The sequence below is a fragment of the Amborella trichopoda genome, chromosome 8 (assembly GCF_054954075.1).
Source record: "Amborella trichopoda isolate Santa Cruz 75 chromosome 8, AtrichopodaSantaCruz75HAP2 v2.0, whole genome shotgun sequence".
Lineage (NCBI taxonomy): Eukaryota > Viridiplantae > Streptophyta > Magnoliopsida > Amborellales > Amborellaceae > Amborella > Amborella trichopoda.
Window position 1 is genome coordinate 26,318,943 of NC_142343.1, and position 16,521 is coordinate 26,335,463.

Below are 16,521 nucleotides of genomic sequence, written 5' to 3' on the forward strand. Positions count from 1 at the left end.
TTCGTTTAAAATTTTACCAAAATAGAGCAAAACGGTGTGGGTGAAGTTTGGAAAAGTTGGAATTTGTTTTCAATTTCTAAAAAATATAGGTATATTAGAAATAATTTGCCAAAAGAATTCGATACGCTCAAGTTTATGGATCGGTATGCCAACGGTTAGGATCTATTTTCTCGATGGAGATCTCGCGGTCCCCAACGCTTACCCAATCTCTCCCTCAAGCTGCAGTTGCCATCTGACATTTGCAGAGGGCGTGACGGCTCGCGTCTTTCACTCTGAGGAAGCCCCCCTCTCTCTCTCCTGACTCTCACGATGGCATGTCTCTTTCCCTTCTCCATATTCCACCCCTTTCTCTCTCTCTCTCTCTCTCTCTCCTCTGCTGTCACTCTCCCCACCCACTCTCTCTCCATCCCCCGCTCCCCTCTCTCTCCACCCAAACTTGACAGGCCTCTCACTCTCTCTCCTGATGTCTCACGATTGCAGCTCTCTCTCCCTCACTCGCGCTCCTACTGTCTCTCACGAGGATGGCAACTCTCTCTCTCTTCTCAATCTCTCACTGCTGCCGATCTCTCCACCCAAACTCCATCTTCTCCCCTTCTCTCTCTCCACCAAACTATCTCGCGCTCTCTCAATCTCCCTCTTTGCTGCTGCAAACCTCTCTCAGACGATTGGGGAACCCAAACTATCTCGCCCCTCATTCAATCTCCCTGTTTGCTGCCCCATTGCTGCTGCCCTATCTCAATCTCTCACGCTGCTGCTCCATTGCTACTGCAAACCTTTCTCAGATGATTAGGGCACCCAAACTATATCGCCTCTCACTCAATCTCCCTCTTTGCTGCCCCATTGCTGCTGCCCTCTCTCAATCTCTCCCTCTCGCTGTTGCCCCATTGCTGCTGCAAAACTGCTCGATTGGGGCAATCGTCGGGATTTGAGGTGCATCCAAGGTTTGCTTCTGTAAAATTGATGCTGCTCCATTGCTCGATTGGGGTAATCTTTGGGATTTGAGGTGCATCCAAGGTTTGCTGCTGCACCATTTCTCGATTGGGGCAATCTTCGAGATTTGAGGTGCATCCAAGGTTCAGGTATGCATCTGTGCACCATTACTGTTTGATTGATACTGTGGGCAATGAAGTGCAACATTGTTTCATCCCTCAAATGGTATTCCACCACCACCTTGTGGATACTAGAGTTCTATGTGAGTGTATTATTATTTCTGTTAGAAGAATACATTAGTTTCTGGATCTAAGAAGATGTGAGATGTATCTGAGATGATACAGGAACATGGAGAAAGATGGGGTTGGGTTAATTTGATTGCTAGACCTATTTGAAACGAAATGATCCTATTTGTGCCTTACTTGGAAAAAATCCATGAGTCAAGTGTTTCTATAAGTGTTGTGTGTGCATGCGTGCTAGTTGTTGTGGGGTACATATGGATGAATGTGCCCCCTGTTAGAAATGGAAATTCGTGAAAAAATTTAATTGCAGAGAACATATGAATGCGTCTTCATGGGGTTTTACTGAAAATGCAATCCAGTTTGTTGCTTAAATATGAATGTACTTAATGTTGTGACGTAGAATAGATCATACTTATGAAATGGCCTATAATCAGTCCAAAAATACTAACTGCATTCCTCTTCTCTATTCCTTTTTCTAATCTTCTTTATCATAACTATGTCCGTGCATTTACTGTAACATCACTTTTGTAGAGGCTAGTAATTGATCCTTTGCCCTGATTATTTTATTTATGAATTTAGAACATCCATAATGAGTACATCCATAGGTGACATTCCTTTTGTATCATGGTTACTTTTACATAGATTTAATCCGCCTTTTTATTATTCAGAAAAGCATATAAGAGATGCTTTAATGAAAATGCAGGACATGACATTAGACAAGACCGAACTTTTGCACATAGATTTCGATTGTGTGTTCCTTGAAAAACCTTTCCCAATCAGTCCTTCCACCAACTATGCATTTCCCTCATCAATATGAACGCATGCACCAGTTTTCTACTGCATCCAAACATCATAAATTGAAATGGTGACTTAGTTGCTCATCTTTTTGATCTATTACTAAGCCAAACAGGCAATTATAAGCTTTTGAAAGTGAATTAGATAGTCCAACAAGATATCAAAAAATTTGTAAAGTATTGACTCATCTTACTTTATTGTTTGTTTGGTTAAAAACATTTTTAAAACTTCCATAGACAATCTGTTATGGTTATTTTTTTGTGATGTTTGTATATATAGTGTTTTGATAGGACAACTCAATTGATTTTTGCAGACAATATTTGCAGACATCAACTTATGTGGTTTGTTTTTTTATGTAGGGTCAATTGAAAGATTTATATGGACCCTACCTTATCAGTTGGTGTGATATCTTCCCCGTGCCCAATTGTAGACAACACAAATGACACCATTAAGACCATGGAGCAGGTCCTTATCTTATAGAAATGCGAGATGGGGAACATGACTCATCAACCAAGGGCCTACAAATAGAAAAACCATATATGGGGATGAAGTTTGGTTATGAGAATGAAGCATATGAGTATTATAAGGAGTATGCATTAGTCAAAGGTTTTGGCGTTCGTAAAGGGACTACCCTCAATAAAGATGGTCCAATGATTGATAGAGAGCTTAATTGTTTTAAGGAAGGGTTTCGCCGTGAGAAAGATCGGGTAGGTGCAAAGGTACACTCTGAATCAAGGTATGGTTGTATGGCTAGGATGGGCCTAAGTAGAAATGCAAATAATGAGTGGGTTGTTACTAGGACTGTTACGAAACACAATCACGATCTTTTGTCTTCAAGAAAAGCTTGTTTAATTCGCTCACATCGAACAGTGTCAGGCGCTACAAAGTTGATGATAGGTTCAATGAGTTCGGCATTGGTGAGGGCCATAAATATTCATGACATTTTCATAGAGCAATCTGGAGGGATTGATAATGTTTATTGTACACAAAAAGACATCCAAAATGTAATCGCCAACTCCAGAAGAAAGCTAAGAGGAGAAGATGGAAGTTTGTTATGCAATGATTTATAAAATGAAAGAATTGAACCCATCTTCTTTTTATAGAGTGAAATTAGATAATGTGATTGACTTCACATCCTGAGCATCTTATGGGTAGATGCCTTTTCTTGCGTTTCGTACTAGTGCTTCTCTGATGTGTAACTTTTGATACCACATACAAAACAAACACCTATGGTATGCCATTTGCACTCATTCTTGGTGTAAATCACCATCACAGTACAACTTTATTTGGATTTGCACTCATTTTTTAAGAAAGTTGAATCATTTATATGGATATTTGAAAATTGGTTAGAAGCTATGGGGGGACATCAGCTTGGAGTTATTCTCGTTGATCAAGACCATACAATTTCGAATGCAATGAGATAAGTTTAGACCAAAGTAAGCATTATTATTGCAAGTGGCATATAATATTAAAGATTAAAGAAAAAGTGTGCCATATCTGCGTATGCATCCAAATTTTTCAAAAAGCTTCAGGAGGTGTGTGGCTAGTGCAACAGTGGAAGAATTTGAATTGGGGTGGAAAGATATGATTGAGAATTATGGGCTGGAAAGTAATGAGTGACTTACTAGGCTCTATAGTTGTCGCATGCAATGGGTCGATGCATACTTGAGTGACATGTTTACAATGGGTATGACTTCCACTCAAAGGAGTGAAGGGATGAATAAACATTTCGACACATATGTAGCCTCTTCATCATGCTTACGTATATTATTAGAAGTGACTGCAAAGGTGCAAGATATGAAAGTGCGAAAAGAAAGGGAAAATGGCTTAAGAGACATTAATACTACTCTAATATTAAGAACAACTTCTTTTATTGAGGCCCAGGCAGCAAAGATCTATACTCAAAAGATTATGAATCTATTTGGGGAAGAGGTGGTGATTGTATTAATTGGATGAGCGAGGTAATTGAGGACAATAGATTGCTTGCCACTTTTAAGGTAGCAACACCAAGAACCTTGTCGAATTCAATTCCAATGACAAGAGCGTTTGTTGCAGATGTCACTTATATGAGAGGATGGGTCTTCTTTGTAGGCATGTGTTGAAGGTTTTTATGGTGAATAATATATTTGAAATACCCCCACAATATATAATGAGACGTTGGAGAAATGATATAGTGGCAATCAAATTCAAGAAACAACTCAACTACCATGCTCCACTCGATATAACGAGGTCTATCCGGCAACTTGATACCTCGCCGAGCGTGCTTCAGAGAGTGCGGAGCTCCATGAATTTATAATGGCCATAATACGCAACAGAATTTGTCAGGTTGATAGCCAGTTTGGGCGTAAGGGAGGTCCACAAAATGACGCCACAATCAATTGTAATGCTGAAGAGAATGGTAATGTTGAAGCGAATGCTAATATCGATGAGAATGCAGCTAGTTGTAGTGACACACCAATTGAAAGTGACAATTGCCAAAATATCCTTGAGCCTCCATAAGCACGGACAAAGGGAAGACCTACAATAAAAGAAAGAAAGCGCGATCAGAAGGGTGGAAGCCAAAGGATACCAAGAAGCTGAAAGAAAATGCCAAAAAGTCGAAGGAAAATACCAGGAAGTGTGCAATTTGCAAGGGCAGTGGGCACGACAAAAGAAATTGTCCATCATTCATTCATGCAAAGTAATAATGCATACCATCTTGAATTTTCATTGTACAAGCTTTTAATTCTGGATGTAGTATAGCTTACTTATAATTGTAGAACTTTTAAATGTAATATGAAATGCTAACAGTGCAAATTGTCTACCTTCTTCAGGTTTGCTGACAAAATGTGCCGAACGGTCTGCTAGGAATGCCGAAGAAAACCATTGATCGTAAGGAGAACTATGAATTGTAGTGATTGCTTGCTAGTTGTATAGTGATTGATTGTAGGGTTTGGTTTTGATGTTGTGGATATTGCTGAATAAGATGGTCATATGATACCAAATTAGAAGCTGCTATTAAAGTGTTTATCTGTAAACCCTTTAATTTTTGAAGCACCTGTAAATACTTGTATAGTAATTGATTGTAGGGATTGGTTTCCATGTTATCCAACACTCCCTTTAGGGTCTGCATTCAACATCTTGGGAGATAGATGTCCTCTTTGGTACTACAACTGAACTATCGAAGAGAAGTTTTAAACATGAATTGGAGATGTCTTGTTTGGCAATAGCTAAGGAGTCTTAGCATGTCAGTTTGTCGAACTGCTTGTCTTTGATTATAGTCCTGGATCATAGCAATGTTGGTTTTTATTTTCTTTTTTATATTGAGAAACAAGAATGCAAATGTTCATCTATCCGATAAACCTTTTTTGTCCTTCATTGTCTAGGCACATGTAATCTCATGAATTGGTACTGACATTTTAGTACTAGGCCTGCATTAATTTGTCCTTTAAATGTGGGATCTGGGTTTCTGTTCATGCGTCTCCATTTTCGAAAGACTCTTAGACAAGACAGAAAAACATGGATCAAGTTCTCTTGTATCTTTTCTTTCCTTTATGTTACAATTTTTTGTTGGCTTGGCAGGCATATCTTTTTCGTTTGTAAAATAATTTTTTAATGGATATTAAATGCTACTAGTTAAGTGTAATAGCTTTTTGTTCTCTAATTAAGGGTATTATTAGGAAGATGGTTTAATTTCCTTTTCTTATTTTTATTACAGGCCGAATGGGTGTGAGAACAAGGTTTTTGTTTCTTCTTCTGTTGACTATCATTTGGACCAATGTGGATGCTAGAAACTATTTGACCCATAAGGATCTTGGTGAGTGTTTACAATGATTTTGTACCAATTAAAGTACCCATATATCGGATTTGTATTCTCTTTTCGTGGATCCAATGTAACAACAAGATGTCAATTTTAAATGCTCTGTTCATATATGTATGAATGTATCTGAACATATATCATTTATATTCCTTTTAAGCTAGCAGTTATTTTTCGCTTCTATGGGCTACTCACAAGATATGCTTGGGATGTTACTTTCTTATATCTATTGCAATCTATGGTCACTTCAATTGGGTAGATATGGCTTCAATGAGCATGGTGGAATTTTATTTAAAGTTGATTTTTCCATTCCTTGGTTACCAGAAACTCTTAGGAAGTGATGCAGATGTAGTGAACGATGATCGTCCATTAGAAATCTACTTGGTACCATCGGTTTCAGGGGCATTATTGTTGCATAGACATCCTTATTTGTGCTTATGTAGCTCATCTACTTTCAATCAGTGGAATATTCTTAACATAATAATGCTTTTCTTTTTTATAGCTTGTGGGTCTATATGAAAATCATAAAGTTTTGATGCTAATGAGCATTCACTTCTTGATGACAGAGCTATGTCATATGCAAACCATCTTTCCACTGCTGATCAAAAGTTTCCCTTGCCCGGGATAGTTTTCTTCTTGAAGCTCTTATGTAGTCCTGCTTGATCCTTAGTTCTTCTGTGTCACTTCATTAAGAATGTTTTAATATTTTTCAGCCCTTTATTTGTATGAAAATATTTGAAATTACCAAATCTTCCTCAATAAATAAACTTCTTGTTTAGACTTGGGAGTTAGTTGCCTCCTCACTAATTAATGGTTAAGAATTCAATTGCATTAACAGCCTAAGAGGTGTTCATTGCTGCAATCATCTGTATTAACTATAAAATATTGCTTGAGTGCTTTTAAAGAACATAAAGACTAGTAATCATACTGTTTGGATATCCTGTCTTGTATAGCTACCTTTTATCGTCTAGACTATCTTATTTTGTCCATCTACAACCCTTTAATTTTCCTGTCTTGTATAGCTACCTTTTATTGGATACAACCCAGGTTTAATGTTTGAATTGTCAATGATTGCTTGTTATTGATTGCAAAATTTATAGAACATGAATATGATTATTGAAATACAATGTGGTTTTGTGAATTTGGTTGGGTGTAACAAAATGATCAGCAAATTGGTGGAAAGCAATAAAGTGATCGTCATTGATGCATACAAGAGCAGATGGTTCTCAACCATCTCAGGGAACACTAGGAAGAAATTTGTTGCTGCAAACTCAAGATGTCTATTTTGGCTTTTTCAATTTTCTGTTGCGGACTCAAGATGTCTATTTGGCTTTTTCAATGTGCAGTTGCGGACTCAAGATATCGATTTTGCCTTTTTTTGTTGTATGCACTTTATAAATGAACATTATAGAATACATGTTCATTGTGTGGGTACACGTTTCTGGATATGTCGGCATCATGGGCACCTAGAAAGGAAAGAAATGAGGATATTACACTTGTCATATTCGGGATCAAATGTTTCCCTTCAATGTGACTGTAATTTCAGTATTGCAATGAATCTTGTCTATAACATTGATATTCTCTCTTATAACAATCAAATTTGTGCAATGTTCATATGTGCACCTCACGTTTAGTTCTCAAGTGTCGAGTTGCAAGAGTGCTTGTCCTCCATAAAATTATTGTCCATTCAAATGCCATTCACATTCGTGTAATGATAATTGAGTTGTATAACTGCTCACTATGCTTGGGGAGTGCATTGCATGGCTTCTGGATATGACATCCGTATTGGACTTTTTTAAAGGAAGGAAAACTGCTTATTACAAAACATCAGTGCCCATTCTAACTTTTCTTCTATTAAGTATCAGTGTATGCAGTTAGGAAATAATGGGTGTTGCAACGTGCAATGATAATTGATTATGGGAGTTGTTGTGTATGTCACTTTTAGATGTTTTTTAAGTTCGTATACCGCCACATTTGATCTCTATTGTTGGATGGAAGGATCAAAACGATAGGGATATTATTCTTCCACCCCTCAATTAAGAGAGAAAAAAGCGTATTTGATTTATCCCTCAATTAAGAGAGAGAAAAAAGCGTATTTGATTCATAATAACTACAATTGTAATAATATTTTTTAACCTACTAACCATATTACAATACATCACCAAATAAGAAAGAGATATATGACAACTGCATTACAGTTGTAATGATACCATGAAACAAATACCCGTTCCTTTCAAAAGAAAAGGAATGGCGAACATCAGCAATATAAGAACAATTCCGCTTATAATAATAATAATAAATTTTACAATAACTACTTTCTCGGGGACCATAGCAACAACTTTGAGCTTCTTTTCTTCATATAGAGCAGGATGTACTCCATCAGTGATACCAACATCCGAGCAAGATGTACGCCTTTAGTGATACCAACATCTGGCATATGAGCAGGATGTATGCCATTAGTGATACCAACATCTGGCCTCTGTGACACGAGCTTTTTGACCATGGGTTTCCTATTTTGGCCTAGGATCTTGTCACACCACACTAGATGGCCGCATTCCACTTCATTCTAGTGGTTAACTTCATTCTAGTGGTTAACATAAACATATAAAGGGTTTCTGACCATGGGTTTCCTATCTTGGCCTAGGATCTCGTCACATCACACTAGATGGCCGCATCCCACTTCATTGAACGATGTGCTTTTACATTATTGATGAATGAATGTCACATACCTTCCAGTTGGAGCATTTGTAGAAAGGTCTATTGTAGTTATCTCGTGTTTTTACGATAAAGATGTGCATTCGACCACATTGTGGTCTGTGTTTACAAAACCATGGTGGGAACTGGTTGTCGAGATTCATTCTACATAGAAGTGACGAGAACTATGAAGAACTTCATCGTTACTATTCTAAAAAGAAAAGAAAAGAAAAGAAAAAAAAAGAATACTATATAGAATTTCATCAAAACCATATGAAACACAAATAGTTAAATTCATGCATAAAGCTCTCAACACTTTACATTATAAAATTATGATGTTACAATGTCAATTTATGATGTGTGGACACAGTAAAAAATTGGTGCATGTGTTCATATTAGGTATTGATTATTCAAGTAATTCTCTATCCCAACCTCTTATGCATTCTGGTGCATGTGTTCATATTAGGTATTGATTATTCAAGTAATTCTCTATCCCAACCTCTTATGCATTCGATCAGTAACAAGTATACACATGTTCTTCAGAACCCAAAAATACTTCTTCACTTGAAAGATCATAAGTGAAAGTTATTTTTTGCGTTGTTATTTTTTGCGTTTTACATTGCCTATGGTAGATATAGCTGCTATCCCAGTAGCAAACTCAGAATCTCCACTTCAAAGGGCAGCCTATATGGAAATTACCAAATTTTGGTGACTATAACTCAAGAAACACTTAAAAAAATTGTATGAATGAAAGAAAACACCTTGGCATGGTACATGCAGGTTTCACGCAAATTTTCCAAAAATTTTTAAGTTAAGTTGTTATTAATTAGCAGCTGACAACATGAATATTTCCTTACAAAGTAGAACAAAACAAAAAAAATCATAATCAGTTTACAGGTAATGCAAGTTAAAGATACCAAAAAGCTTCAAAGACGAGTAATCTCTGTTAATAAGTATGACTGGGTGAGATAAACTTATGATGAGCATGATTGCATAATGTGCAGTACATTACATGAGAAGCTAGGAAGAAAAAGAAAACTTACCCACAGATTTGTGTTGAGATTTTCATGAAAAATAGTATGATGAGAATGAGACAACAATACAAATTAGAGAAGTAGGACCTATATTTCTTTAAATTTTCTATAAGTTAGGAAAAGAGACCTGATATAACCAGGCGACTGCTCAACTCCTAGGAAGTGGGTGGGGGAAGGAAGGTAAAACATATGCCACGAAAGGAAAAGAAGAAATTGCAACCAATACCTCCACATACCAGACCCAAATAAAAAAGAAAACTTGTTTTATCATATTGAGAACAAATCTCAGAGTAAAGCTTGTGATAAGCACAAAGACAACCAAAACCCCCAAAACCCAAAACAAAAGATTGATATCACATGTAAAAATCAAAATAACGCACTAACATAGTATTCTAAAAAAATAAAGATCAAAAAAAAAAGCACTAAAACATATTCAAAGATATCCTAAAAACATAAAGAGATTGACTTTAGAATTCAAACTAAAGCAATAATAGGGAAAATATTGAAAGATAGCGTACCTGAACCTCGGATGAACCTCAAATCTACTGAAGATTGCCCCAATCATCTTTGTAGCAACAATGGAGCACAATATGTTTTAGAAATTTCAAAAAATTTCTGTGTTTTAGGTTGCATTTTTCAAGAGAGAGGGACATTGAGAGAGAGGGGACCCAAAAAGAACTTGATGGAGGTTAATTGCAGAGGAGTCACAAAGGTTTGTTAATCATAACCTTCATGCATACTAACTAAATCTTGGTGTGGTCTCAAGTAGATACCAATAACTACAGGCTATGCTTGTCACTTAGCCATTGTCATTTCTTTCACAGTGAGAAGAAGTAGAGGGATGGTTTTGGTTTCCTTAGTGACTTCAGCACCTTAGATGGTTTTGGTTTCCTAAGTCATTTTCATCAAAATTGACGGTTTTGGTTTCCTTAGTCGATTTCATCAAAATTGAGTTTATAGTACCTGCACATTTGCTTGGGAGACCTGGATAGTTTGTCAATGGAATTGGTGCTACTGTCGACAATTTTATGAGCTATGGACAGTTCAGCTGTGCCAAGGCAGGTGGGAAATGTTCACTTCTATGTTTCATGATTTTGGTTAGGAATTCTATCACTTAACCTCTCAGTTCATTCTTGCAGTTTATTGAAATTGTAATATATTAATGCGTACAGAATTTTTATGACCATAGTTTTGTTGCTCTGTATCTATTCACAGTAACACATTCAACGACTGGAAAACCAAAACCCCCAAAACCCAAAATGGAACAAACAAAATCGAAATGCAAAGATTAAACGATAGCGTACCTGAACCTCGGATGAACCTCAATCTACCGAAGATTGTCCCAATCGTCTTCGCAGTAGCAATGGAGCATAGAAAATTTGTGAAATTTAAGAAATTTTCAGAGTTCTAAGTTGTATTTCTAGAGAGTGAGACGGGGATAGAGGGAGATTGAGAGAGAGGGGAGCGAGAGATGTATAGAGAGGGGCGGAGAGGGGTAGGCCGAAGAGAGAAGTGCGAGTTTCAAAGAGATTGAGAGAGAGGGGCAGCGGGCCAGCGAGGGTTTGTGAGAGAGGGTCATCGAGGGTTTGAGAGAGAGGGGCTCGCCATAGTCAGGAAAGGGATGAGAGTCATATGGCTACTGTATTGGAGCAATGAGCAGCAGGAGAGAGAGAGAGCCGTCAAGTTTGGGTGGAGAGAGAGAGGGTGGGAGAGTGGTAGTAGGAGAGAGAGAGAGAGTTGCCATCGTGAGAGACATCAGAGAGAGAGGGGGTCTTTCCCAGAGTGAAAGACGTGAGATGTCAAGCCCTCTGCAAATGCCAGATGGCTACTAGCTATGGCTACCGTAAGTTTAGAAATGTCGTTAGCATTATACTACGATATAACTATTGTATGTAATCATTATCCATATATATATATATATATAAAAGAAAACTATTATATTGTCTATAGGCGAAAACACGAATATAAGTGTAATTTTGTTTATCTTCATCACGATTCAAATTTCATCGTACGATCACAGTTGTTTAATAGTGTTTCAATTTTTATTTGTTTTCTATAAATCCAAATTACTTGAAATTTGGAGTGTGTGTACATCTTAGTGAGGCGCACTTAATAAAAATATGAAAAAAATAATTCGTAAAACATAAATAGACCAAAATACCTCGTCAAAATTTAAGAGTATTTTGGTCAATTTATACTTACGAATTATTATTTTTATATTTTTGTTAGATTCTTCTATTTTTGATGACCACATGCTTCAAATTTTAGTTTATTCTGATTTGTAGAAAAAAAATAAAAATTGAAATACTTCCAGATAACTATGACCGTGCGATGAACTTTAGACGGTGATGTGCATAGGCGAAATCACTGTTCATTTTCACCTATAGGCGTTGTATAGTATTTTATATATATATATATATATATATAAGAAGACTTTCAACTACTATCAAGAAAAATTATTGAAAAACATAAAGACAATAATTATAAATATTTACACATTGGGTTAATCCAAATAGCCATTAAACCTTTAACCCGACTAGGGTTAAACACTTCTGTGCTTGTATGCCTATGAGATACAAGACACAATAACTTTGCAGATGCACTCCTAAGTATGGCAGAATCCAGCCTATGTAGTGGACCAATATATTTTAATTGTTTTCCAAATTTTTCTATTTTTTAACAGATCCAAACATATTAGATATATTAGCTATAAATTTGAAAACTCATGGATTTAATATGATGCATGGTTCTCATAATTTAGCAATAGTATGTAGAATTTATTACAAAGTAATGAATACCCTTTGTCCTAATAGTATGCAAGTTGACAAAAAAGATCAAACTATATTATTTCAAACAAATATAAAAAAATCACATACAATTGTACCCAAAACAATTACTTGGTCCGATATTATTTTGCCCTAGTCTTGGGCATTACAACATGCAAACCAACCCCAAGAAGCACCTAGAAATAATATTCCAAATCAAATAATTGAACATCCAGATGGAAATATTGAAATAAAATTCCAACAATCTAAAGTCAAGGATGATATAGATATTAATAGGAAAACAAATAAAAAACTATTAATACCTGCTAGAAAATCCTGTCATACTACTCCTGATGTCATCATACTTCCTTCTACTTCACAACCTACACCATCTTCAGAATTCCAACTACAAGGAGTAAGAAGAACGACTGATCATGTAGTTCTTCCTACATATATTCCTGAACCTAATATAGAGGAATTTCAAATACTAACATTACAAATAGAAAATGACATAGAAGAAGAGATAAATACTAATAATACATATGATGATGAATATATAGCAGCATATTTAGCCGCTAAATTAGAACGAAAAAAGAAGAAAATCAATATTGAATATCTTAAAAAAGATTATCTTTCTGTAGAAAATCAAAATATTAGAAAATGGTATCTTCAAACCTTTCAACCTAGATTAATAGAATTAATACATAAAAAATACAATAAATTTCTCAAAAAAGAAAGAGAAACAAAAAGATTTTTTATATGGTTAAAAGAAATATGTATTCAATATAAAATAAATATTCTTTCATTCGATAATCTTCAAACTTTAGAAGAAAAAACATATATCAGCACGGATGGTACTACTACTGCTAGTACACACCCTCCTGAAAAAAGTATAATACTCAAAGGAGTAACCCCATCAAGTAAAGGAGAACCACCACAATCTTTATATGATATAATTGCCACACCATATAAAGTATTACCCAAAAAAATAGGTAAAAAACAGGAACTTATTCCCCATATTGTGGAACAAAACAATTATACTAATCTATATATGCAGTCTTTAGGAAAACAGGCAGAACGTATAGAGAGATTAGTCTCGAAGGAGGTAACTCCTTCCCTTCCTAAAGCAGTCCTGTTCAAACCACCTCCAGAGCTGAATAAAAATAAATTTCATATTGGTGAAAATAATAAAACCTTAATGGATCAGTTATTAGCCAAATTATCTCAATTAGACATAAAAGGAATTCCTTCTCCCAAACTCAGTATTCCCACACCAAATATACCTGGTCCATTACCAGAATCTTCAGATAAAGGAAAATCCAAAATACCAGAGCATGAAACAATGATGCTCCAAGAAGTAGAACCAATTATTAAAGATACTATACAAAACCAAGAAAATGCTTTTATGGATACTACACCTATTGATATAAACAGAATAGCCTATGGTAAAACTTGGAAACCAATAACAGCTTTACCATACTATAAGAGAGCTACACCTGTTGATATCCAACTTGAAGAAGATGCCATACAACAAGTTGTTTTCTATTCAGGAGATCAATAGTTAATTGGACAATAGATGGTTTATCTGAATTAAAAATATTAGATGTCATGAGACACATGACAATGTTTGCGTCTGCAAACAAAATGACAGGCAACCCAGACCAAGAGGTTGCTAAAGCAATAGTTAATGGATTCACTGGCTGGTTAAGAGGATGGTGGGATTTCTATGTTGATGATGAAACTAAAAATAGAATCCTTACTAATACAGGAAAATGGACCACCAGGAATGAACAAAATCAAGAAAAATTTATTGCTGGTCTACCCTATTTATTTACAGAAAAAGTCAAAGATAGACTTAGAAAGAAACATAATGGAATTATAGTATATTCAGCCTATACACTTGGAGAACTCTCAGCAGAAATATGTGCTGAAGGATTAGCTTTATGTACTGATCTTAAACTAAAAAGACAGTTAGATAAACAACAAATTACCAAGCGTAAAGAACTTGGTGATTTTTGTGAACAATTTGGATACCATATAGATAGGAAAAATATGCCTGAAAAGTTATATAAGAAAAAGAAAAAATATAAAAAAGACAAATATAAATCAAATAAAATACATAAACAATATAAAAAGTCTAAACAAAAATTTATAAATAAATTTTCTCCAAATACAAAGAATAAAAAGAAACTTCCAGTATGTTATAAATGTGGAAAAATTGGTCATTACAAACACCAATGCAAATTAAAAAAGAAAATAGAATCATTACATTTAGATTATTCAATTAAATCAAAATTATATAAAATAATCAACTATGATTCAATATCTTCAGATTCTACTGACTCACATATAGAACATATTCAGGATGATGACCTTTTATGGACAGAATCATCTGATTCTTCAGATTCTTCGACAGACACAGAATCATCCAATCCAATAAAAGATACTAATTGTAGTTGCCCTATACCTACACATAATCTTCATATGCTTACTCAAGAAGATAATTTAATATTAGATATTATTGAGAAAATTACAGATCCAGAGGAAAAAAGATCTGTCATCACCAAATTTATTACAATAGCTAAAACAAAAGCAAAGACACCTCCAATAAATAAAACACCTGATGAATACAATTTTGCTTCTATTATGAAAAGAGTAAGTGAACAACATACTTTTCAACAAAAAGAACCTTCTATTTTAGACTTAAAGCAAGAAATCAAAGAAGTTAAAAAAGAAGTATTTCAATTAAAAAATAGGATCAAAACTTTAGAATTACAACATTTATCTCAACCAGAAACAGATACAGATGAAATAGAATTCGACCAGCTTGTGACTTATGATCCTGATCCACCAGAAGATATACCAGAAACCTCAGAAGCCAAACCTCATCTAGTAACAATACCCTCTGTTAATCTGATAGATAAAATTATTATTAAAAAATGGTTTGTTCAAGTCAAGATAATTATAGCAAAAGATTATAGCTTTCAAACCTCAGCCTTAATAGATTCAGGGGCTGACCTTAATTGCATCAATGAAGGTTTAGTACCTTCAAAATATTTTGACAAAACAACTCAAATCTTAAATACAGCAGATGGTAGTAGACTCTTTATCAATTATAAATTATCTAATGCTTTTGTCTGTAATAATCATCAATGTATTAATACACCATTTATTATGGTCAAAGGATTAAGTCAAGCAGTTATACTTGGAGTCCCATTTCTTACACTTCTATATCCTTTATCAATAGATCAAACAGGAATATCTTTGAATTATCAAAATGTACCAATACACTTTGACTTTATTCATAAACCAAAATTAAAGGAAATCAATAATGTCAAAAGTCAGTTACAGAATAAAGAAAAATTTCTTTGTACTTTAAAACAAGAAATCAAATATAAGTATATAGAAGAACAAATACAAGATCCTTTGATCCAACAAAAGATTCAATCAATTCAACAACAGATAGAAACCTCTATATGTAGTGAGCATCCCAATGCTTTTTGGGAAAGGAAAAAACATAGTATTAGTCTACCATATGAACAAGGATTTGATGAAAAACAAATACCTACAAAAACTAGACCAATACAAATGAATACTACTTTATTAGACATGTGTAGAAAAGAAATTAATGACCTCCAAACAAAAAAGCTAATAAGGCCAAGCTCATCACCTTGGAGTTGTGCAGCTTTCTATGTCAATAAAAATGCTGAAAAAGAACGAGGAGTTCCTCGATTAGTTATTAACTATAAACCTCTTAATAAAGTTTTAAGATGGATTAGATATCCTATCCCCAATAAAAAAGATTTATTAGATAGAGTAGCCAATGCTTGTATCTTTTCCAAATTCGATATGAAATCTGGATATTGGCAAATACAAATTCAAGAACAAGATAAATATAAAACAACATTTAATGTACCATTTGGACAATATGAATGGAATGTAATGCCATTTGGTTTAAAAAATGCTCCATCAGAATTTCAGAAAATAATGAATGATGTCTTTAATGCTTATTATCAATTCATGATAGTTTATATTGATGATGTTTTGATCTTTTCTGAATCTATAGATCAACATATCAAACATATTAATACTTTTATTCATGGAGTCCAGAATGCTGGATTAGTTGTATCAGCCAAAAAGATAACTTTATTCAAAACTAATATTAGGTTTTTAGGACATATGATTCATCATGGTACCATTATTCCCATAGATCGATCTATACAATTTGCAGATAAATTCCCTGATCAGATACTCGATAAGAAAGA

At 34.8% G+C, this 16,521-nt stretch overlaps 2 long non-coding RNA genes across 2 annotated transcripts; one reads left to right on the forward strand and one right to left on the reverse strand.

Moving 5' to 3' along the window:
* Positions 1–227: 227 nt before the first annotated feature.
* Positions 228–7,371, forward strand: LOC105420563 (uncharacterized). The gene is made up of 5 exons (XR_966640.3): positions 228–1,079; positions 2,327–4,647; positions 4,781–4,838; positions 5,665–5,763; positions 6,932–7,371. It is a non-coding gene; the product is annotated as an uncharacterized LOC105420563 (long non-coding RNA).
* Positions 7,372–7,858: 487 nt separating this feature from the next.
* Positions 7,859–11,386, reverse strand: LOC105420562 (uncharacterized). Its single transcript, XR_016061201.1, has 2 exons — positions 10,796–11,386; positions 7,859–8,622 (listed from the first exon to the last, which is right to left on the reverse strand). It is a non-coding gene; the product is annotated as an uncharacterized LOC105420562 (long non-coding RNA).
* Positions 11,387–16,521: the final 5,135 nt, after the last annotated feature.